Source organism: Coffea arabica, chromosome 1e, assembly GCF_036785885.1.
Source record: "Coffea arabica cultivar ET-39 chromosome 1e, Coffea Arabica ET-39 HiFi, whole genome shotgun sequence".
Lineage (NCBI taxonomy): Eukaryota > Viridiplantae > Streptophyta > Magnoliopsida > Gentianales > Rubiaceae > Coffea > Coffea arabica.
Window position 1 is genome coordinate 3,252,442 of NC_092311.1, and position 26,261 is coordinate 3,278,702.

Here is a 26,261-nt window from a genome sequence, read left to right on the forward strand (position 1 = left end):
CTCAAAATTGCTTCTTTTAGAGCAATCTTTATGTTTCAAATGAAAATTAAAGTTATTTTAAAGATTCAAAGCTAGCCCTATTTTTGTATAGAATTATTATTTAGCTATTTCACTTTTCTAAAATTAAAATTGAGCTCTAGTTTATCTATGAATTCCAAAATTGCCAAATAATTTTCTTTTTTCTTTTTTTTTTGAAGAAACCATTTTTTAAACTAAAATAATTGCACAAGTTCAAATTTTATAACTTCTAGTACTTTTTTTTTTTTCAATGTATAGCTATATTCGTCTTATCGTATTAGAAATTTAAAAATTCAAGGATAAAAAACTTGATTAGTTATGGTGAATAAAGGTGTGCTTTTGCGGGATTGCTTTGGGGACCTTGGGCTGCACAAAGATAGAAGAACAAATTTGAAAAATTAGTAACGCCATATTAACCACTATGTAGTCCAAACATTTTGTTAAAATTTTGGAGCAGCAAATGTTTTAAAATACATAGGTATTTTTTAAAATTTTAAGGAGAGAAAAACATAATTATCTAAACTTGGGGGAGGGAGGGCAAATGCACCTCCCCATCCACCACCACCAACCCCCCCCCTCCCCACCCCAAAAAAAATCCATCCATAAATGGTCCAATAGATCAGTCCAACATTAAGCAATGATTCATCCCCCAAACAGAAAGATAGAAAAACATAGCATAAACTCTTGCAAATGTGTGCATTTGTGGGAGGTTTAATCTTCATAAGCTGAAGACAACACTTTCCAGTCTAACAGCATAACAAGTTTCAAATTTTATGAACAACCCAGGAAAACTAATATCCATAAAGACTCCAGCCTTCACAGCAAGTGAAGACGAGTAAAGCCCAAATAAGTATAATGTTTCACTGGCAGTGACAGTTCCGTGTCATCATATGGAACACTTGACTGGTTCACAGCTATGAGCAGGTTGATTTAAACATCAAGGATGTCCATAGGAATAACTAATAATGTCACAGTTGATCTATGATATTGGAGTAACCATTTTAAGGGCCGTTAAAGCTGAGAACACCATTTAATGGATTCTAGCCAATGTCAGTTACAATTAAGCTACAAATACAAGAGTGAAACAGTAGCAATCATACTTTGTTTTGTGAAAGAGAATACCATTTAATAGCCTGATGCAACTTATAAGCAAGCCAAAGAATGCTAAAAAAAATTCACCATAACTAATGCTTCAATTGAATGGGAAAAGAGTATAAGTGGAACATAAACAACTAAATGAGGGAATCAAATCTACTCACCAAGCATTATCAAACAGGAAATAGTTGATGAGGGCTTACCACAGCTCCAATACATAGATGGCTTGGTACTTTCTTGACTTCCCAAGTTTCCCCGCGACCAGACTAATTTCAAAACTACCCGGCACAACCTGATGCAAAATGATCATAAGGATTCATATGTAACCCATTAAGAGATGTTAAAAGGGTATATTTGAGTGATGTACATAATACATTTGGCCAATTTATTTTCTTGCATATTTAACAAAGCCCAATTGTAAACTGTGTTACTTCCAATACACGAACCATTTCTTAACTTCGTTAAAAGCTCCCCCAAGATAACATGTATAATGTGGTTTGATACCATATTGAACCCAAATGTCATTTAATCATGTTGAAAAAATGAATCAGTAAGCAAACCATATCCCAGAAAGCTACCAAGAAAAATGTGCTAGTACTTCTAGTAATAGGGAAAATGAAATTGTGTTGAAAAAAAATACAAGTTGATACATTTGCAAGAAAGAAACCAGCATAATAAGGCATCATCAGTTTACGACCAAAATTCTAGGTTAAATATTATAATGTAAAACAAGAATGATTAGAGTTGCGAAATGACAAGGCAACTGGCTTGACAGCAAATTTCATAAAGAAAAGGGTTAATCGCACTTTATCCCATTTAAGTATAGGCCGTTTCTCACTTTACCCCCCAACGTTTGTTTTTCCTCAGTTTACCCCTTCCGTCAGCAATTGCACCGTTAAAAACTTTAAGATTTCGAATTTACCGTACGAAAAGGGCCGTTGGTTTTAGCAGACAACAATGCCCCTCAATGGTGTCTGATGCTTTTAGCCTACCTTTTCCCTCAAAGAGCCGTTGGTTGGTTGGTTTTAGCCGTTGGTTGGGTTTTATAAAAGGAGGTATTTTGCACCCAATTTTTCTCATACATTCTCAAAGGTTCCAAAGTTTCTAAAATTTCTCTCCAAAGTTCCTAAAATTTCTCTTTGTCAACCAAAAGCATCATAAAATGTCACAAAGTGCTTCAAATGATGTTGGAAGATCACCCCAAAAAATGTGTAGATGTGGTAAAGAGGCACCATTGTGCACGTCTTGGACACTTGAAAATCCGGGAAGAAGATTTTACGGCTGCTCAAATTACAATGTAAGAATTTTTCATTAATAATTTGTTAATATTGTCTTTAATTTTGCTCTATACCTGAATTAGTTAGAAAGAGTTTAAACAACTAATTATTTTTTTAATTTAGAACCGACACGCATGTGGGCACTTTGAATGGGTAGATCCTGAAGTATGTAGCCAAACAAAAGAAGTAAGTGCAGTGCTGCAATCTCGATTGCTGGAGCAAAAGGAGAAACTAATGTACTTGCAAAGGAAGCATGAAAAATTGGCAAATGAGCATGAGAAATTGAAAAGCAGATATGAAGCCTTAAAAACAGAAGTCTGCGTCTTACAAGTTGAAAACCAACAGCTACAGCAACAATACATGATGGTCAAAGCTGCTCGATTTTCATCATGGAGAAAAACACTAGCCATTACATTTCTGATTGCTAGCATTTTGTATATGTACTCTATTTCAGAACCAAAAAGTAACAAAAATCTGCTTTATCTACCATAGTTGTAAGCAAATATGTATGAAAGAAAATTATATTAAGTAAAAAGTATTTTACACATCAGATTACATCTTAGCATGTGTCTGCATGGCCACCCAAACAAAGGCCATTTTAGTAGAACCCAGCCAAAACATGATTCTAGAACATGTCCAAATAATGGGAAAAGAAAAACAACATCAGCATTTCTAACATTGCTGCAAAGGTAACTTCAAATACTAGTAATGACAAAAATAGCAACAGCAACACCATTTCACATCAAAACACATTCAGGTGTGCGCATAACTGTTGAACGTCCAGTTGCAGCAGTTGAAGATCCTTGGGTAGAAAACACAGCATCTCCAAATCTAATACTCTTGGTTTGAACCTACATGGATGAGGGGCATCTTAGTGCATCAAACTACTACTAGGGGTGGTAGCATGTAAACATAGCCAAAAGACTTGAACTCACCATTCCAGTTTTAGTAGCACCTGAATTGGTTTTAGAACTTCCAGTTTTAGCATCACCCAACTTGGTTCTTGGTCTTTTAGTTGTTACTGAAGTGGTTGCTTTTGAACTTGTACATGGTACGCTGGTGGGAGCAACAACAGTAGTTGAACTCAAATTGGCACCAGATGTAGGTGTTCTTGTCCACTGTATCATCAATAGGAAACAATAAGTGAGCACGTATAAAATGGCCATGCATGCAGAGTTTTAAAATGTAGGCTTACCAGTTGGGTTGGAGGGGGCTGGCCAGTCTTTGAAGTACTTGGAATCTGCATAATAAAGGTAGTTTTTAATCATTGCAAGTGTCTAAAATTAAATTAGTTACATACAAATACAAAAGGAACTCACCATGCTAGACTCAAATGGAATATATGTTTTACTTGTTGATATCCCTTGACCATTCCAAAGTCCAATGCCACATAGTGGCCCATTGTTATGGTCTGAACCCCTACCCTTACCCCTGCCCCTACCTCTACCTCTCATTTTAGCTCTAGTTGGGCCTCTTGCAGTTGTAGATTTAGTCACATCAGCATTTTGCACAACATCAGCATCAGTATTTCTCTCAACAACAGCATCAGCATTTGTAGAGTGGCCTCTACCAGCTCCTCTCCCTCGTTTAGTAGGCCCTTGCATCTTGCAATACATCAAAAAATGACAGTCAGATGTAGATAGAAAAAAGCCAAGCAACATATATTGATTGAAGTTACCTGTGCAGTCACTGATCTTCTTTGCCTCACAAATGAACAACCAGTGACCTTGCAACTTCTGGCATTGTGGTCAGTATGACCACAATGACTGCAGTGAATTGGCAGCCCTACTTTAGATAGTTTTCCAACATGTAAGTCCTCCAATGGAGCCTTTTTTCTAACTTTCTTAGGCCTGCCTGGAGCTATCTTCCTACGAGATGGGAGTAATGTATCACTGCTAGCATTCACCCAATTTGTTTGGTCTGGCATAGGCATAACAACACCAGCATATGCCTTTACATATGTTTCTACTGAGTAGCAATTATCAACATATGCATATGGATCTTTGTTGTCTTGCACAAGTCCAGCACATGCATGGACACATGGAATTCCTGTCATATCCCACTCATTACATGTGCAAGACCTTTGAACTGCATTAACAGCAAAAGTTCTTACTATACCAGTCACCTCATACACCTCTCTTGTAGACACAAGTGCATCAAACTGAGCTACCTGTTTTTTCCTCTCTTCAATTTTCTGACAGATCCTCGGACAAATATGAGACTTCACCTTCTGAATCCAGTCTCTTTTTTCTTGAAATCTGCACATAATCTGTCTTCGAATGGCCTCAAACATAGTCAAAATAGGCTCTTCCCTAGCATCCTTAATGTATTGATTGAAGCTCTCACATATATTATTACTTAAAAGGTCACATTTTGTCCTTGGAGAAAAGGTGTGTCTGGCCCATAGGTTAGCTGGTATGGAACTAAGCCATGCATGTGCTTCTGGGGCTACTAAATGTAACTCTCTCATTTTGCTTTCATAATGACAGGGTAAATAAGCCCTGGCTGCCCCCCACATTAAATCTCTTAGGTGCTTATCCTTGAATTTCAGTTTGAAATTAGCATACATGTGTCTAACACAGAATCGATGCTCCACTCCAGGATACTTATTCTCAATGCAATCAATTAATCCCTGACATAAAAACATAAATAACAGAATTAGTGAAAGGAGTGAGTGAGGAATAAAGGAAAGTAAATCAGATTGTAGTGGTGCTGACCTTTTGTCTATCTGATAGAAACACCCAACCCCTTTCAATTGGAGTGCCAATGGCATCAGTAAGGCTGTCCAAAAACCACCCCCAACTATCTTTGCATTCAGATTCAACAAGTGCCATAGCAATTGGGAACATCTGGTTATTAGCATCCCTACCAATTGCAGACATAAGCTGTCCTCCCATGATTCCCTTAAGGTGACATGCATCCAGTCCTATTACAGGCCTACATGCATTTACAAAACCTTCTTTTTGTGCAGTAAACATCACAAACATTCTCTTGAAGATTGGACTTTTACAAATATTGGACTTTTCAGTTACAATAAATGCCACTGAACCTGGATTTCTTTGTAAAAGTGTAGCACAATAGTCTCTTAATCTTGCATACTGCTTTGCACATGACCCTTTCACTGCTTCCTCTGCTTTCTCTCTTGCTCTATACATTTGAGAGTTTGTACAGTTCAGGTTATACTTCCTTTTTATGCTCTTCTTGAACCCTTTTACTTTCATATCCGGATGGTCAGCAATCTCCTCCATAAACATCCTAGACAGCCACCTAGAATTTGCACTCTTGTTCTTGAAAGACCATGGACATCTATGAGGTACGCCTTTAATGGACTTCACTTGAAGTGTAACTTTGCTTCCATTATAGCCACTAGCATATATTCTCCATCCACATTTATTTGAACATATAACCACAGCTTTATCTTTGTCATTCTTAGTGAAGGTAACTTCAAACCCATTCAAAATTGAATACATTCTAACTGCAGCTCTAAAATCATAAATATTGCTAAAAATTCTGCCTACAGTCAATTCAGGATTTTTTAGATCCCTTTCCATGTTAAACTTAGGAAATTCATGCTCCATGCCTTCATCATTTGAATCATAAACTGGTTTAAGTATTTCATCATCACTAACATCTTCATCATCGACCAGTTTTCCATGACCTTTGGAGTTAAGGTATGCATTATATTCTTCACTAATCAGTGCCACATACTTAGCATAATCAGTCTGTTTTAGGTGACAATCTACTTCACCACCATCCCTCTCTACATCATCTATAGGGTCACATGCGTCATTTAAATCATCCCCATCTAGGAAAAAATCAAAGTCAGAGTCATATTCAACTTCCCTACAACCATCCCTATCACCTTCCTGTGAAGCATCTGAAGCATCACTTTCGGCCTCATCATTTTGGGGTTGATCAGCATTAGGATTTAGATTTTGTTTACCATTAACCTCAATATTATCCTCTGCAACAGTTCTATCAGCATGCAAATCTTCTTCAGGGATCTCACCAACATAAAGTTGTATGATGTTTTGAGTTCTATTTACCTCAAACATTTCTATAACAATCTGGTCACTGTTTAACAGTTTAAGACCAACCTTAAAGTCAAGATTCCTAACCCTATAGTACACCTCTGTTTCATGTGATATTCCAGCATCTTTAAAAGCATCTCTTAACTCAAAAATTGACATCAAATCAGGGTCAACATCATCAAAATTAGCAACTTCTCCCCCCACATACTGTAAATTTGGGACATAGGCAAAATGGCCTTCGTAGTGAACCTCTAAAACATAGGTTTTGAAGTCCATTCTTCTGTAATCACACAAAGGTAATTGTTTTTAGTGCATGAACAGGTAATACAGAGCAAGTATCTTTTATTGTCCCACAAAAATAAAAAATCCTAGTTTGTCTATCTAACAGCCAACATATAACCATCCAAATAAACAAAAAATCCAGCAAATTAATAATTAAAAAAGACAAACCCATCGTTTTCCATCCTAACCCGACAATGACTTGTTATGAACTTTAAGGGACCACACTAACAGATTTCAAACAAATAATTGTCTACATATTAAAGCCCATGCAGTCATTAAAAAAACCCATACCATTGTTTCTGTGCAATAAAATTGATTAACAATTAGAAATTTCTAAAATCGAGAAAAAATTGCAAAATCGAACCTCATAGATCTGCCCAAGCTCTCATAATCTCCTTTCACAATCTTCAAATTCAATTCTGCCGTCTGTTAACAACCACATCGATTACCCATTTTTTCATTCAAGATTGCACCAGAATTTTCAATTTTGTTAGTGGACGTTTTGCTAAGGCTTCGGGCACCAGTGAAGAGAAAGTAACCCGACAAAGAAAAAAAGGAAGAGAAAGTGACCCGACATAGTCAAAAGGGGACCTTTGTCTGTTCTGTTCCCTAATTTCTTTTTCTTTTTCTGTCCCATGCCAGATGGAGGGAAATTTCCCTCCATTATTTCAGGGTAATTTTGGAAACTTGCATTTCATAAACCAGCGTATATGGGTATTTTGGGTTGTTCAATGTTTTCATAAGGATATTATTGTCTTTTCAATATTTCGTTTATGTCCATTAGAGTTGACTGTTAGTTTTTGGGGTAGACTGAGGAAAAACAAACGTTGGGGGGTAAAGTGAGAAACGGCCTATACTTAAAGGGGATAAAGTGCGATTAACCCTAAAGAAAAACATACCAAGATAGGCACCAAATGAGTATGTAGATTTAAGTGATACATGAAAAGTCCAATCAAGGGAAGCAAGATCCAAAATGTAGAAGTCAAACTGTATAATGAAGTCACAAGTAATGAGGGTGCAAGAAAAAAGGCAAGAAAACAAATACTAGCTCAAAATCACTTACATCGATATCTTCTTCTTTGACCGAATACTTTTTGAAAGTGTCCAAAGCTCCCTCCAACAGTGGCTTTGTGACAATTTCATTGAAGCAAGCCACCACCTTTACACACAAAAGAAGACAATCTCCAAAATAAAAAAATAATCAAAAAAATGCTTCACAACTCAAAAGAAAAGCACATGGAAGTCAAAACAGTGCCTTAGGTCATTTCTCTTTGACAAACTCAAGTTGGATACCATACAACAAGAATCATCTATATTTTACAAGCCTGCATTCTACTAAATCTATTGCATCTTATATAGAACACCTAGTTATCATTAGATGGCTCAAAACTGGGATTGACCCTAAAAATATGGAAGTTTAACACTAGGAATGATATTCTTATTGATTTTTGGGAAGTTGGACATTACATTCTACTGAATTCTAAAATGAACTCTATCCATACTCGGAAGCAGTCGGCCTATGTTGTGGATTGACTTAATTTTGATTCCATAGGCAAGATTTCCATATGAATTGTAAAAGGAATTTTGAGTGAGAGTGATATATAGATTTGCTACTTAAAAGATGAAAACCTAGATTGTGGAGTGATTATGGTGCCATTCAATATTCTCAGGATTTGGCTAATTGTCACAATGTGTTGACATGTGAAAACATGTCATGTGTGAATATTCATTTGATTTCAGACTTTAGTTTTAGGGTGTAGGTTTTTTTTGACTGATGGTAGATGTCTTTTAGTATGGATCTGCTTTTTCTCGGTATGGTTTTGCTAGTAATATAAGGTTTTGGGAAGCAAATGAAAATTTTATATTGGCGCTCTGTTTTCAAGTACTTTGATAAGCTCTTTGGGCTAGGAAGCCTTTAAGGTCATCAACTTAATGGATAACAGAGAATCACCTACTTTTAAGAGCATAATCGAAAATCTTAGAAAGTTTTGGGGGTTTAGTCATTAATGACATGGTTAACTGCCTGTTTGCTAAGTTCTCAAGTATTCGTGGTTTCAAAGAGGATTCGTGTCCAACTTCCTAGATTGGAACTGGCAACTTTTGGATGCTCTTCAATCCTGAATATGTCACTTTCATTAAAAAGTAAGACTAGCTTACTAAGACAGGGAGTTTGAGAAAGAGGAAGGTTGATACAGCTGAAAGGATAGTAGGTCGGGGATTGTAGAGCTATACAGTTTTTGCTTGTTATAAAATTCTACTGGTTTTGGAATCTAAAACTTCAATTTATCCAGCTGCTGAGTTCTCATTAAATTTTCGCGTTGGATTTTGACAACTTGAGAATAAGTCTACCATACTGAATATGCTTATATCCATGCACTGTATTTGAATTTAGATATTGGAGGTTGTAGAGAGGGTAATGTCTATGTCACACAACCATTGTGTTGTAAACTGATTCCAATTATACATTTTGAAAGAGGGGATGTATTATTTAAGTTTATCAAAATGTAGGTAAATTAAGGTTAATTATAGGGGAGAAGATACTACGTACCCGAATGAAAACAACGAATTAAGACCGAAAAAGTCTCAATCTTGAGCAAATAAATTCTAGACTATATTCTAACATTCCGATAACTAATTCAGTAATTTAATTATCTTGCACATGTTACGAAGTTTTTTGTTGAGCTAACTGATTAATGAAAAGTTTTTTTCCTCTTTCCCTTTGGAACTTTTCCCTTGTTTCCCTTTTCTTGGTAATCTTTGTCAATGCGTCGAAGGGTCGAAGCTAGTTTTCCAGGAATGGAATGCTAGCTTTTCTGGCTCCGTAGCTATAGGGAAAATATTCGAGGGAAAATGTACATAGCTTTTTGATGGGAAATTATTCTCTACCGCTACACTTCCTATTAATGGAGGATTCTTGTAATCTAAACTTGCTTCAGATTGCTACTTTTTTCAAGAAAATGACCAATTTTCCTGGACAACAACATGGACATGATTTCTCCGCCCAAATTAAGTGTCTTGCCGTTTAGATTTCAACCGTATGTGCTTCAGTTGGTATAAAAGAGGTTGCAGTACTGTAGATAACCGTTTTTCATATCCAGACTTAAGTCATGAGGTTTTTCATTCGCTAGGGGCCTTAACCATTCTTTGATGCTAATATCAGCCTGAGTCCTGTCACGCCCTAAGCCCTTAGGCCCAAGATGCGACCTGAATTTCAGCAAACAAGTTCAACTATTTGGTTTTCGTTCTCACCGGTCCAAAATGGATATTTTAAATTAGATTCGAATGCTCACACTCTATTTGTGTATTGCATTAGTTTATCGCACTAACTTATTCGACGTGAGATGGGATATTACATTTATCCCTCTTTTTTAGGCTTTGCGTCCTCTAACCCAATCTCATTTCGTACAGAGGTCACGTGAGATTCGCTCTAATGCCATAATATCACACCAAGACCAGAATCTCAGTAGCCAAATCCAACTATTTAGACTCCGTCCTTGTTAGCTCAAAGCAAATATTTTAAGTTGGATTTGAATGCTCAAATCCTACCTCCGTGATAAGCTTATTCTACACACACACACATATATGCCAAAAAATTATAAAGCTTACCTTACCAATGTAAAAGTGGGAATGAATATATAAACAGTAATGAACAGTTGCAGTTGGAGTCTTTTGGTGTTGCCTGGGTTGGGCTTCTTTGGAGATCGGTGATGCCCATGTGGAGCGGTGGGCATGTGTATACATAAAATCGCTACATAATCTTTTTTCTAATTTTCTTTTCAATCTAAAGTTACTCATTTCTCACAGTATGAAGATGCCTGCATTTTTTTAATGTCAAATCGTTACATAATCATCTCCTTCATACCTTTTTTTTTCTTCCCACCTAAATCTTTTGCTTCATATTTGCAACTTGTCCAGAATATAAAAGGCAAAAAGATTCGCCCTTACACCTTTAGGATGTCGATCTCAAGTTTTGAAATTAATATAAACAACATGAGTGTTTTTCCAAACCACAAGTAAGGAAATGCTCAAAGGTCTTGTATGTCCAAAAAAATTTGTTTGATTGGGACAGCTAAAATTGCTCGAAGGTCTTGCATGTCCCAAAAAAAAAAAATCTATAGCCATGTTTGCACATCTTGATGACTTGATTCTATTGCCTCCGTTTGTGATTTAGCTTTGCGTTTGGGGTTGGTTTTTCTTGGTACAAAAGTTGGTTTTAGTGCCTAGCGAGCGTCAAATATCTCAATTTTTATGACTTTTTTTTCAAGTTTTATAAATTTAATCTTTTCTATTTCATAGAAACTATTTTATGCTACGTATACAAAAGAGGAATTTGTATTTTGAATAAAAATTATGTGTCATGCATCCAAACCTACTAATGCAAAAAAAAAAAAAAAAAATCCACTAAACATAACCCTATTTAGGAATACGTGTGACTCGAGGATTATAATTCTATTTATAGATAACTTTCCTATTATTTTTTAGATTCCTATTTCAACCCATCATAGAAATATAAATTACCCTTAAATAAAGAACCACATCCTATTAGATACATTAAAGTTCAAAGTATGATTGATCATTTTAATTGAATTTAATCTTATTTAACAATCTAAGTTCAACGTTGGCTTAAAGAAGCAATAATTAATGCTATATTAAGAATGTTAGATAACCTGATTTCAAAGGTCTTGTTTCTCCGTACAGTGAGGAAAAAACACACACACAAACATAACACAGCAGCAAAATAACGAATCGAGGTACCAGACGCATGGCGTCCGGGCAGGCAAAACTAGTCTATCTATCATTATGCTGAAAGAAAGTGAGTTGCCTTATGAACAGTGAATGTGGACTGGTTATTAGGGGTGGCAATTCCTGACACGACCCGAAAACACGACACGAACCTAACATGAAATTAATGGGTTTGGGTTGAGGTTTCGGGAGTTCGGGTCAGAATCGGGTCGAACCCGATGAACCCGAAAAGAAAACAGGTCAATTTCGGGTCAACCCGTAGTGACCTGATATGACCCGATGTGACCCGTTTACGAATTAAAACTAATTTAATAAACATAAAAATTATTTTATCTAACTGAACTAAATGATTCTTTTTTTCCAAAGGCATTAATTACTTAATCCTAAATGAATTTATTTAACTTGTGTGAAGTTAAAATTATTATATTTGGACAAATAATATATTATGTTATTTTTTACTTTTATGCTGTTTTAATTTATTTTATATTTGGTTTGGGATAAAACACTTTTATGGTGTTTAATTTATTTTAGATTTGGTTTGAAATTATTTATTTAAATTTTTATTACTTGATGATGTAATTAATTTTGTGAAAAATTGATTTTATTAGAAATTATAGTGATAAATTAATAAATTAAAATTAAGTTTCGGGTCATTTCGGGTCGACCCGCCAACCCGAAATTTTCGGGTTCGTGTCAGGTACCCTGACCCGTTTCGGATTGGCGGGTCGGGTTCGGGTCAGCAGATTCTTTGTTATACTTAAGCCTCAACCCGACCCGCCAACCCGAACCCGACCCGATTGCCACCCCTACTGGTTATGGCATAATTTCCAGCAACTTGGTGGTCCTTTGTTCTGTTAGCTACGCGTGAACTTCTTGGAAATTGGTCCAGCCATCTGTGCACCCTTGGATTGCTTCCAATTCAAAATTTGACCATCGATCATCATTTAGGAACGTTAGGTGCTAGAGTTGAAACGGTGGATGGTGGTCGTACGAAGAAGTTCTAGTGGGGGGACCTTGCTGCCTACCGACTGATTTTGATGCATCACGAAGAAGTTAAAGTGGGGGGACCTTGCTGCCGACTGATTTTGATGCATGCATGCATTCCTTCAGACTGGGTTAATGAAGGCAGCACGTACGTTCTTGGTAATGAGTATAGCTTTTTATTGATTTCTTGTTTTCCTCAGTATACTGGTTGGACCCGTGTCCTCCTAGGAGGGGATCGTCTTCAAAGGTAAGTTTCTTTTTTTCTTCCCTACTGATTTCTTGTCTTCCTTAATGTACTGGTTAGAACCGTTCGTTTGTGATTTAGCTTTATATCATAGTTGCGCCCTGGGTGTACCATGTGTTTGTAATATTGTCCATGTGATTGTTATTTTATCTTGAGATGTTCGGTTTGCTGCTGCTGCTGTGTTAAGCCGGAGTTAGTGAATTTGGACTGCCCCGTTCAGTTCACTGAACGGTGAAGGGACAATGCATAGTTGGCCTTTACCCATTAGTTGTTTTCAATGTGATGTCACGTACTGATGAGAAAGATATGAACAAATGTACAGGACAAGTTGGTCTACCACTAAATAAGTGTATTTTTTTTTTTTTCGATACGATATCTTCTCACGCTATAAGAATGGAAGGGCTTGAAGAGATCCAAGGGTAACCTAGAAAGAACTGAACCATTATCGGATCAAATAAATGTATTGTACATCCATTTGAATTTTTTAAACAAAGCCACACTAACTAAATGAGTGTATAGCTACTAATTTTACTGTTTTACATCCAATAACACTGCGACTGCAGAATTTCTGTACTATTTTTTTTTTGTCACGACTGCAGAATTTCTGTACTACTTCGATCAAAATGTGCCACCCACTTACTGCATGCTGGCTCATTGCTCATGAGAGCGTATTCCGAAGTCTTGAATGAAAAAAGGTATACTTTCAGAAACTTCCCTGAGGTGTATAACATTTTCACTTGGTGCCCTTAAATTTTGAAAAATCTCGCTTGATTTCCCTGCTTTAAACTTTTTTGTAACATTTGAAACCCGTTTCAAAATATAATATTAAAAAACTCATTTTGGGAAAGAGAATACAATTTCGTTCCAAATTTACCCTTTTGATGTGATTTTTTAATTATCATAGCACATCAATTTTATCTCTTAATTTTTGTAAATTGATCAATGTAGTTCTTTAATAAAAATTTAAAAGTTGATTGTAAGATTGAAAAACTCTTTAATGTTTTTGTCTCATTGGTTCGAACAAGAAATACTAATTACTTAAATTTATGAATGATTTATAATACACTTAGAGATAACTAGCAACAATTTACAACTATAAGAATACCTTTTGCACCAGCTTAAAGTAAGGCACAAACAAATTTATATATAATTTTTATGGTGTTGTATCTTTTACTTTCAAACCATCGACTTGGAAAAAAATTAGAAAAATAAAAAATATGCAAAAGATTTACAAAACTTCTTAAATTAACTCAAAACACTTACAGTAAAAAAACATTATCTTTATAACTTGCAAAAATTTCAAATAAACTTTAAAATATTAACTTTTGGTATTCAAAAAATACAATATATTTTGTCCAATCAAAATAAGCAGTCATACATTTTGTTTTTGTTTTTATTTGTTAATAATATACTTACTGTTTTGGGAATAAAAAGAAAGACAACAAAAAAATCAAATTTGGAATGAGGGTATATTTACTCTGCCAAAATGAATTCCTTAATATTACATTTTAAAACGAGTTGTAAACGATATAAAAAGCTTAAAATAAAGGAGATGAGTGGGATTTTTTAAAGTTTGAAGGTGACAAACGAGATTGTCAGCTAAACTTGCAACCTTTATGTAAACAGGACAGCTTGCCAACTTGCAAAGGTTAACTAATTGAACGCCACCAATTTCCCATGTTGTTGGAAATTACGCTATAATCGATCCATTGTGCACAATGATTGTTTACAACTTCTTGTTTATTTGGTAATACATTTGATATCAATAGCAAGTTAGTAAGCAACTTGATTACCACAATTTTTTATTAAAAAAAAGTACTTTTATATGGAGAAAGGCATTCTGCTTCGCTTTTTTTTTTTTTTTAGGGAATTTTGATTGTTACTTCTTATGAAAAATATTAATGCGCTACTGATCCTCCTACTATATATTTTGGAGCAACAGCCAATATGATATAAAATCTGATATTAAATTGATCACAAGTAGAGGTGTCAAAATGGGTGACTTGAGCGGGTTTGGGTTGGGTAAAATGGGTAATGGGTATAAGTGAGTCAACTCATTTATACTCATTTAATTAGATGGGTATAAATGGATAAGTCAAAAAATGAATTGGGTAACCCAATTACCCATTTATAACCCATTTATTTTAACTTTTTGTAAACTCATTTAAATTCATTTTTGCGAACTAAGTTATCAATTTATACCACTCTTTGTACCCATCATTAGTTTTAAATATTTATTTATAATGTTCAATAAACTTAATTACCAATTTTTTTCATTTATACTCTATGTCACAAAATTACCTATTATTTAATAATTGAATAATAAGAATATAAAAATTTGAACTAAGCACTATAAAAATTAATATAAAAACTTAATCCAAAAATTTTGAACCCCTAACAAGACTTGGGGGGAAGAGAATTTTAAATGGGTTAATTGGGTTTGATGGGTTACCCAATAATACCCATTTAATAAATGAGTATTATTGGGTAACTCATTTATACCTATATACAAAAATTTAAGATACCCATACCCATCTATTCATGGGCGGGTATGGGTAAATTTAATTAAATGGGTTAATTTGCCACCTCTAATCACAAGGTGCAAAATTCATAGGAATTTTAGAACAATGCCAAAAAGGCTCCCACTACTAAAGTTTATACTAATAAGTTTGCCCCAAATTACTCTCTACATCCACAACGAATATAATGATGATCTTAATCATGCGTAGGCCTCATATACATACGACTGGAGGTCAGGTTTTTGCCCCTCCTACATTATAGTAAACTACCCCATCTGGGATTAACCAAAAAGATTAAAAAAAAAAAAAAAATCATATATGGGCTGGGTCCAAACAGAGATAGAGAAAGTCCAATGTTGGATTTCAAAGGTCTTATTTCTCCGTGCAGTGAGGAAAAAACAGGCACAAACATAACACGATAGTAAAATAAGGAATCTCAACTATCTGATGCATGAAGTCTGCGCTGCAAAACCAGTCTATCTATCATTATGCTGAAAAAAGACAAGTTGGCTGTTGAAAAAAGACAAGTTGCCTCGTGAGTAAAAGGGAGTTTGGGTGGTAGTATAATAATAGCTATTCGCTTAGGTTCCCCTCTTAGGTAGCTTATCCCACATCGGGGTTGGGGTTGGGGTTGGGGTTTGGTTGGGTTATAAGTCCCGGGACATGCTCAAGAGTTGCCGGTTTTTGAGTATTGTTCTGGGATTAGGCTTACAATTCAACAAAAAGTCTAATTCAGGCTGTTGAAAAAAAAAATCATTATGCTGAAAGTGTGAGTTGCCTTATGAACAGTGAATGTGGACTGGTTATAGCATAATTCCCAGCAACTTGGTGGTCTTCTGTTCTGTTAGCTACGCGTGAACTTCAAGAAGACTGGTCCAGCCATCTGTGCACCCTTGGATTGGTTCCAATTCAAAATTTGACAGCTGATCATCATTTAGGAACGTTAGGTGCTAGAGTTGAAACGGTAGGTGGTGGTCGTCCGATGCAGTTAGTGGAGGGGCCCTGTTGCCGACTGATTTTGATGCATGCATGCATGCATTCCTGCAGACTGGGTTAATGAATGCAGCACGTACGTTCTTGGTAACGAGTTTCGCGACAAAATCACATGAACAGCTAGGTATCTTCTTTGCTGCAGCTTTTTATTATTGATTTCTTGTCTTTCCCCAGTGTGCTGGTTGGACCCGTGTGCTAGGTAGGTAACTTCTTCAAAGCTAAGTTTTTTTTTTTTTTGCCGATTCTTTTGTCTTCCTTAGTATACTGGTTGGAACCGTAGGTGTGCTCTGGCTAGAGCTGGCAATTTGTCCCAAGTCCCAATGGGCTACCCATGCCCAAAGGAACTTTGGGCGGGATGGGTATTATAATTTGGTATTGGGTTTAAGTTGGGACACATCCCAACTATACCCATTAATGAATGGGAAAGGATGGGAAATACTTGGGTACCCATTGGGCTCAAATGGCAAGGGCTCCGTTTGGATTAGCTGTTTTTGGTAGGTGTTTTTGAAATATTTTATTGTAGCAGTGTATATGAAAAATTTTTACTATAAAATTTTTTTGAAATATTTGATATATTAATATAGATGGGATGTTTCTTGAGTTATTGTATATTACTGTAACATTGTATTTGAAAAACTTATTTTTTGAAAAAAAAGTCAATCCAAACGGAATCTTAGATTCAAAAATTATCTTTAACAATTTTTATAGTCATACCAGCGAATATAATCTAGTAGTCTTCCTAGTCATTATCCACAAGAATTTCCAGCATTTCAGTTAGTTTAGACCTGTCATCCTTGGACAATGATAAGGATAAATATTCAACATCCTAAGAACCTTGGCCATCTTGATATATGTTGGAATATGGCTGTATATCTATCTTTTCCTTTATTTGTTAATCCAATTTTTGGTGGGAATCTTGAGTATAAAGCACTTGCATGTTTATTTAATAAAACTAAAAGAAATTTAATAAATCAAAAATATAAAATTATATAAAAATAAAAAATGAATTAAAGGAAAAAAAATATGTAGAAAATGGATTTGGGTATTGGGCGGGATCAATCTAAACCCATCCCAAAATGATCCCGCCCAAGTTAGTCCCAAAACACATATGGGTAAGGTTGGGCCCAAACCCATATGACTCGGTTCCATCTCAAATCCAAGCAAATCCCGCCCATCCCGCCCATTTTGCCACCTCTAGCTCTGGCAAACAGTTTTGTGATTGTTATATGCTCAGCTCTGGTTAGAAGCACCATAGTTGCGCCGTGGGTATACCATGTGTTTGTAACATTGTCCATGTGATTATTACATTATCTTGAGAGGAGATGCTTGGTTTGCTGCTGCTGTTGTGTTAAGCCGGAGTTAGTGAATTTGGACTGCCACACTCAGTTCACTGAACGGAAGGGACAATGTTTAGTTGGCCTTTACCCATTAGTTGTTTTCAATGTGATGTCACGTACTGATGAGAAAGATATGAACAAATGTATAGGAAAAGTTGGTCTACCACTAAATGAGACTGTATTTTTTTTTTTTTTGTCGATATTATAGCTTTCTATACGGGGAGGGAGAGGATCTGAAGAGGTCTAAAGTAATTCGAAAGGAACTGAATCACCACCGAACCACACCAATATACTATTACTTTTACTGTTTTACATCGCAATAGCACTACGACTGCAGAATTTCTGTACTACTTCAATCAAAATGTGCCACCCACTTACTGCATGCATGCTGGCTCATTGCTCGTGAAAACCTATGGTGAAGTCTTGAATAAAAAAAAGTATTCTTATAATTTCAGAGACCTCATTTCAGAGACCTCCCCTGAGGCGTCTAACATTTTCACTTGGTGTTCTTAAATTTTGAAAAATCTCGCTTAATTTCTATGCTTTAAACTTTTTGTAACATTTGATATTAAAAAACTCATTTTGGGAAAGAGAATCCAATTTCGTTCCAAATTTACCCTTTTCATGTGATTTCTTAATTACCATAACACATCAAATTTAGCTCTTAATTTTTGTAAATTGATCGATATAGTTCTTTAACAAAAGTTGACTGTAAGATTGAAAAACTCTTTAATGTTTTTGTGTCATTGATTCGAACAAGAAATGCTAATTACTTAAATTTATAAATGATTTACAATATTCTTAAAAACAACTAGTAATAATTTACAACTACGAGAATACATTTGTGCACCAGCTTAGAAAAAATACAAACAAGTTTATGTATAATTTTATGATGTTGTACACTTTTACTTTTCAAACCATTGACTTGGAAAAAAATTAAAAAAATCAAAAATATGTAAAAGATTTTCAAAACTTCTTAAATTAACTTAAAACACTTCACAATAAAAAAATATTATCATTATAACTTGCAAAAGTTTCAAATAAACTTTAAAATATTAACTTTTGGTGTTCAAAAAATACAATATATTTTGTCCAATCAAAATAAACATTCATTCATTTTTTTTTGTTTTTTTTTGTTAATAATATGCTTACTGTTTTGGTAATAAAAGGAAAGACAGCAATAAAGCAAATTTGGAATGAGAGTATATTTACTCTCCCAAAATGAATTCTTTAATATTACTACAATTTAAAATGAATTGTAAATGATATAAAAAGTTTCAAGTAAAGAAGATAAGTGAGATTTTTTAAAGTTTGAAGGTGACAAATGAAATTGTCAGAAACCTCAGTGGAGGTTGAGGTGAGGTTTCTGAAATTATCCCTAAAAAAACTCCTAGTACAAATGGAAAAGGACCCCTCTATTAATTTGTCCTTTTTTTTTTTTTGGTCAAAATGGTACCCTATTTGAGTACGGTCGAAAATAGAAACAGACAACATATTCCATGGTAAAATCCCAACTTTTATGTAAACCGGACAGCTTGCCAACTAATTTCCCACGAAGTTCGCGTGCACCCAGTGGACTACACCTAACAAAACAAAAGACCCCCCAAGTTGCTGGGAATTACGCTATAATCGATCCTTTGTGCGCAATGATTGTTGTGTATAACTTCTTGTTTATTTTGTAATATATTTGATACTAATAGCAAGTTAGTAAGCAACTTGATTACAACAAATTGAAAAAAAAAAAAAGTATTTTTATATGGAGACAGGAAGTCTGCTTCGCTTTTTTTGTTCTTTAAAGGAAATTTTGATTGTTACTTCTTATGAAAAATATAAATAATGCTCTGCTAATCCTTATACTATATATTTGGAGCAACAGCCAATATGCTATAAAATCTGATATTAAATTGATCACAAATGTACAAAATTGAATATTAGAACAATACGGAAAGGCTCCCACTACTAAAATTTATAAGGAGTTTGCCCCCAAATAACTCTTTAAATCCGCAACGAAACGATCCTGATCATGTGTAGGCCTCCTATACATATGATTGGAGGTTAGAATTTAATTTTTTTTTTTTGATAAAACATAAGCCAATATTATTAATAATCTAGTTGGAAATCGTCCAGCACGATTTGTTTGATAAAAATAATCTACACTAATGACAAAAAATACATGGAACATGTCAAAGATATGTTTGATCTGAAAAATCATAATATTTAATAGATTTACAAAATATTAAAGATTACACTGTAAATCACAAAATATCAAATCTGACCAACTGAACGAATCACTCCATAGATATTTGTGTATGTCTATTCCCTCAAATCTGCTATCCAGCTCTTTCAACCTCAAAACTGATGTTGAGATCTGAAGAGAAGATCCAAAAAATTTTAGATCTAACATATAGATCTGAAGAAATTCTTAGATCTGAGAAAATAAATAACAAAAAAATAAAAACTAAACAAAACTCTCACCAGGATCATCTCCGGACCATATAAAGTAACAAAGCTTATTATATTTTACAATCGACATCTTGGTGCATGTGATAATTATTTATACGGTCGGATAATGTATATTCATCAAACTTTTTGTTCAACTCAATTTTTTTTTAAATCTGCTTTTCTATAGGACGTCTCTTCATAATGGATAATCCAACAAATATAAGTTAAATATTTTTTATGATAAGAATATAATGTGCTTGCCAAGGTCGTGAGTTTAATTTCAAGATCTTGGCAAAGGGTGTACTTAAACGGTGACCACCAAACCAACTAAGCTGCATAACTGGTTCAACTTAGACAATTATTTTTTGAAGCAAATGACATAATATGGAAATACAACTAATTATTTAATATTTATCGAATATATTGCGTTTCTGCACATTAATGCAGAGGTTAAAATCTAGTCCTCGGTGAATTTGGACTTATGTTTAGCATAACAATCAAGAAATAACGAGACCAAATTTTGCACCAAGAGGTGACAAACTTAATACTAGCTAAATAAGGACTAAATAGGCCACATAAATACAGTTGAGGGACTATCCAGTTTAAGTAAAATAGGTGAGGACTTAATTGGCTTATAATAAATTTTAAGGACTATTTCGGCTTTCTTAAAATAGTTGAGGGACTAAACTATCTCATGATAAAATTTAGGGACTATTTGAATTTAGCAAAATAGTTTAGGGACTAAGTTTGTGTTTTGCTCATCAAAATTTATCAAAATCGTTGCTTGGGTAATCAATCTATAATCCTCTTTAGGGGGAAAAAAAGGACAAAAATAAATTAAAAAGGTAAAACAATTATTAAATGTTTAGTACGACTTTGTCTGACTGCTGCCCAGTACCAGTAGACACGGGTTAACCAGTCCCATGGCTCTTTAAATTTTGAAAAGGCAAAACTAATTCATAAAGTGAAATTATGCATATGGGGAATGTTTGCAAGCCATTGAAATTTACTGGTCAGTTTTAATGACCATAAAGTGAACTGTTCTATGAAAAATTGACAAATTCAGGTTAGCACCATGCTTTTATTGAACGAGGGGCCTGGACGGTCCATCCCAGACAGTTCACGGTCTGGATGAGACCTCAAAAATTTGTGTGGCTCAGATCACATCTTGTAATTCGATTTTCACGTCGTGTAGGACCCACAAAAATGTCGTTCTAATGTTACTTGCTGTTGTTTTATTATTACACCTTGTACGGATGGTATTACACCATGTACAAATGGTGTAACACTTTCCGGAGCGATTGTTCTGACAACCGCTCCAGCCCTGCGTCCGCTTTTATTATGGTCAGGTGGGTTTCTGACAAACCAGTCCCCTTGTCCCAAAGAAAATGAGTAAATGGTTGAATGTACATTCATTGCTATGGTTTTATGTGTGTGACGAATGGGTTTTATTTGCTATATGGACGTCAAGATCATTGATATAAATGCTCATAGGTCTTGGTTTACACGTCTAAATATTGGTATTTAATTTTGAACAAACTTTGATTTGTCAGTACTGACTGTCCAATCATGGTAAAGTAGTATATAGTTGTTTCGATAACTATGTCCTCAACTATCATCATATTTTGGTTGGTAATTTTTGAAGTAGAAGTAAATATAGATTTCAGCAGGTACTGTCTGTTTAAGTTATTCCTTAGTGTTTTTCTAATTTTTATGCTTGTGTGACAAAAGTTGAATCCTTTTTTGCTTTGGGAGATTTCTGCTGAGTTTAAAAAAACCACTTTGTTTTCAGGGTGTATTGGATGTATCCATCATTAATCTTGGTTGTTGGGAATGATAAAGAACATTTAATGTCCATACACAATTTCGAGGTACAAAGTATGACATATATATTTACAAACTTCCTTTGGTGATATGCCAGGCAACCCGCCACTGGCACTTTGGCCTGGGGTTCATTGTCAAGCACTCAAGTCTCGATGGCATTGGAAAGTGAAAGATTTAAACCTTGCCAAAAAAAAAAGATATGCCAGGCAACTTGACTGTGGTTCATCCTGATGTTACGAGAACTAATGCAACAGTTTTTTCAAAATATTCTACAATTGTAACAACAAAAGTCTTACCAAACTCCACCACATGCCCATGTCCATCTCACAAAAAATGATAGTATATTATTGTGTGCTAGTTGAATTCCCATGAAAATTCGAGCAGCTTCCACCACATGCACATGGATTTCCATCTCTCGAAAAAGGTGTATTATTGTTTTTTTTATATAACCCACAGGTATTCGTATCTGTTTTACTGTCTGTTCTAGTTATGGTACGTAATTAAAAAATGGCAATAAATAAGTTCAGGATAACTAATTAAATAGGATTAATGATTATTTCTTACCTAATTAAACACTCTAAGTGCCCTTACAAAATACAGTCACAAAATGACACCAATTGATGCTCCAATGTGACGCTATTTTGTGATTGACAGCACTTGAAAGGGCAATCCAAATTGTATATTATTTGTATAGAAGAGAAGTAGAAGCAAGAAAAATATAAGAGAAAGAAACCTCTAGACAATACTCCATAAGAGAATAAGTTCTAGTGGTTTTGGTTGACCTCACTCTATCTTAAGCATTCATGAAATGGAAGGAGAAAGAAAGCAGAAATCAAGGCAAAATCTAAGGATTTTTTTGTTAAAAATTTGTGGCAATCAAAAAATAATAGGTAAGCAATCTTTTATCATTTCAAATTAATACAAAAAGTTTCTTTAGTAAAGGAGAGTTTTTGGAGTTGGATGTACACTTTTATACGTTTTAGAATCTCAGATTTCTGAACGTATGTTCGTTGCTTCTTCTAGTTGTTGCTACTGTACTTGTTTTATTTACCCTTATATCCTCTTCGGTTTCACTAACTGGTTCCACCTTTTAATGTTTTTCATTCTTTTACTAATACAACCTCACAAGAAACAAAAAGGGTATAAATGGAATAACATTATTATCTCACTTGTCAAAAGATTTTTTTTTTAATGACATTTTCTTTGACATAGGCTGAATCTGCTATTAAAACTTTAAGTTCAAGGGAAGTTAGTGCTATTTTTAAAACCTCAGTAAAGGTGAGTGCAACTACTAGAAACCTCAAGGGAGGTTTCTGCAATTATCCCTTAAATAAAAGTTGACTGGGAAGACCAAGTAAGTCGTCAAGACCAGCTGTAGCTAGAAAAGTAGTACTAGTATATAATGTAGTAGGAGTGGTCCTAAGTAACCAATCTGGTTGTCCGCCTTTGTATCAACCTTCTATTTGCAGCCAAATATCCATTCCAAATCATATTAGTAGTATTCTATCGTTGCAACGGCCGAATTGTTTGTTCCAAAGATAATAGCTGAATTGGGTGATGGTGTCCTGAAGCAGCTCGGGAAGAAGGTTAACCTGGTGATGGGGGTTGAAGAAATGGATGTCTTTGACTGTGGTTCATCTTGATGTCATGAGAACTAAAGGAACAGCTCATTCATATATTCTACAATTGTAACAGCAAAGTATAATATTTGTCTCACTCTGGTCTTTTAATTAATGTACAAAATCTATCCTATTTTAATTTTTAAATTATAAAATTTATTCCACTTTAATCCCTAACGAACAATATTTGTCCCACTTAAATATAAAATCTATGTCACTTTCGGTATTAATTTTACCTAAGTGGGACAAAATTTTTATTTTAAGGACTAAAATGTCTCACTTTAAAGTTTAGAAACCAACGTAAAAATCCTACATGAATTAGGGGAATGTGTTTTATTTTATATTATTAGAATAAAAGCAAAGCAGTTTGGCGCGGCTGTTCAATGCACATATATGATATATTTGGCATACAGTGCACATATATGATATATTGTTGACACCATGTGCACTTAAGTCAGTGCTCTTCTCTTTGCTGAAAAAGAAACAAAAGACAGAGTGCCATTGTTTAACTTCACTTGTTCAAGATACTACTTTGAATTCCTCTTAAACTGGTACTAATTAAGCACAGTTAGACGATGCCTAGAAACTTATAGATTAATCTTCTTTACACATTTAGGTAAAAAAAAATTTACACAGTGTTTACTCAATTTTCAAATTCTACTTATGCGTACATGTATCATGCGTCCAACCCAAAAAATCGTAAATATTGATTCGATCTGAACCGCAAATTTAGGATATTCGAATCGGTTTTAATATGTGTAGTTCGGGTAGCAGCAAATCAAATTAACAAAGAAAGACGTCCTGTCGCAATTCAAAAACTTTGAAAATCGCAGATACCCGACCCAATTCATATGCAAGGATATACTTATAATTTTGTCCATTAAAACTAAAAATAATAGAGGAATATATAATCATCTTTCATCAAATATTTATATATTTGAGATGATATACTTGACTATCTCAACAATATAAGAGTCTTAACTTGTTTAACTTTCTAATTATATAATATATTTAGCTTTTGTTGCTGAGAATAAGTGATATTTACAAACTTGTTTTTACTATAAATCATAATCCCTTTTAATCGTTTGTAAAATCTAAAAATCAACTGGCTAATATACTTATCAAAACTGTGCGGATTAAGAATTTCTGCAACTCATCCGGCAAGATGGACATGAGGGATATCTATGCACCAACTTGAGGGGTACTGTTGGAGTGAGCTAATTATAATTATCTAATTTTTTGAATTTAAATTATATATCAACCAGGTGTTAGATATGGATTAAATAGGTAATCACCATTTTACATATTTATCCAGATTTATTGAATCTTAGCCTATTATATTATAAGCCTATATATAGGTCTAACACCATCGTATCATTTGTATGAAATAGAGAAAATATTTCCCCGAAAACTCTTTTCTCTTAACAGATACTTTGTTTTAAGAAGCAATTTTAAGCACTATTCCATGCTGGTTTATGTGTGAACTGGTCCCTTATTAGACATTTCGTTTGGTTGTGAATTGTGTTGAATCGTGGCCATTAAGTGTTGCAATTTATTATTTGGATTATGTGTACATTTTTTGTCATTGTGCACACTTAGTAAAATAATGATTGGATTTATGCTTTTCGTCAATTATTCTGTGTATTGTTTGTCACTGACAAGAGCCTAAATATTATTTTCTCAATGATGGAGGCTGAACTAGCTCTTTTCAAAACATGAAAGTGAGTTAGCTTTTCAATGCCTCAAGAATCATCCAATTTGGAACTCTGTGGACCGAGAAATGACCAAAATACCCTCGACTGGTCAGAGCTCTGTTTTAGCTTTCGGCCATGAAAATGTACCTCTATATTTCAATATTTTGACTAGGAAAATGACTAAACTGGACTTCTATGTCTCATAGCAAATGGAAATTTATCTCTTAGTTTCAAAATGGTACAAGAATCACCTCAATATGATACTTATAGCTCAAGATATAGGCAAAATACCACAGGGTATCAAAGCTGTGAAACTTCTTTCTTGTATACTAAGTTGCATTTCATCTCTTGCACTTCATATTCTCTTTTTATCACTTCAAACAATCATCAATCATCCAATTATCTTTTCAACCCGCTCTATTTGATGATTGAATTTTTAAACCTACAAAAACATGAAGTTTTCACTATTAAAATTCATAAAAATACAATTTTTAATACTTAAATTACAAAATGCATATTTTCACTGAAAACTTAGTTCATTAGTTATAAAAATAATTAAAACACATCAAAACTAACTAATAAAACACACTAAAAACATGTAAAATACACACTTATCATGTGCCATACATCCAAAGTTGCACATGTCGCTTGAGGATCGTTTTTCCTTCACAGACAAATTGATGAACTGCACTAGGGGATCTGCTACTTCTCAACTTGACATACAAATGCGTGAACTACCACTCTGAACTCTGAACTTGCAACAGAATGTTGGTATTAAATTGTACACAGCTTGACATACAAATGCCTGAAGTACCACTCTGAACTTCCAATAGAATGTTGGTATTGTATTGTACACGACTATGCTTGTTTCTTGTGTATCACAAAGAAAGTGGTGAATCTGCACGTAAAGCAGTATATTACTTATGGTACTCCAATTTTATCAGCACCATTAGAATGATTTACTTTTAAGAAGATCCTATATCAAACGACATACAACTTATATGATAAACACAAACTAAATAATGGTTTACTTCCTTAATTTTAGAAATTCTCATGTTTGTATCCCTCACTTAAACATGTCATGATTTTGATTATATTTCTGTTGGTGAATTATTATTTTTAGTTCATTTTATCCTGTTGTGATTTAGTGTTCTTCAGT

General features: G+C 34.4%; 1 protein-coding gene and 1 long non-coding RNA gene across 2 annotated transcripts in view; one reads left to right on the forward strand and one right to left on the reverse strand.

Annotated features, from left to right (window-relative positions):
- Positions 1 to 26,261, forward strand: part of LOC113699178 (putative F-box/FBD/LRR-repeat protein At5g22670) — a 45,607-nt gene that overhangs the window by 15,097 nt on the left and 4,249 nt on the right. The window lies entirely within an intron of this gene.
- On the reverse strand, positions 2,929 to 3,524 carry LOC140021083 (uncharacterized). The gene is made up of 2 exons (XR_011825059.1): positions 3,326 to 3,524; positions 2,929 to 3,241 (listed from the first exon to the last, which is right to left on the reverse strand). It is a non-coding gene; the product is annotated as an uncharacterized lncRNA (long non-coding RNA).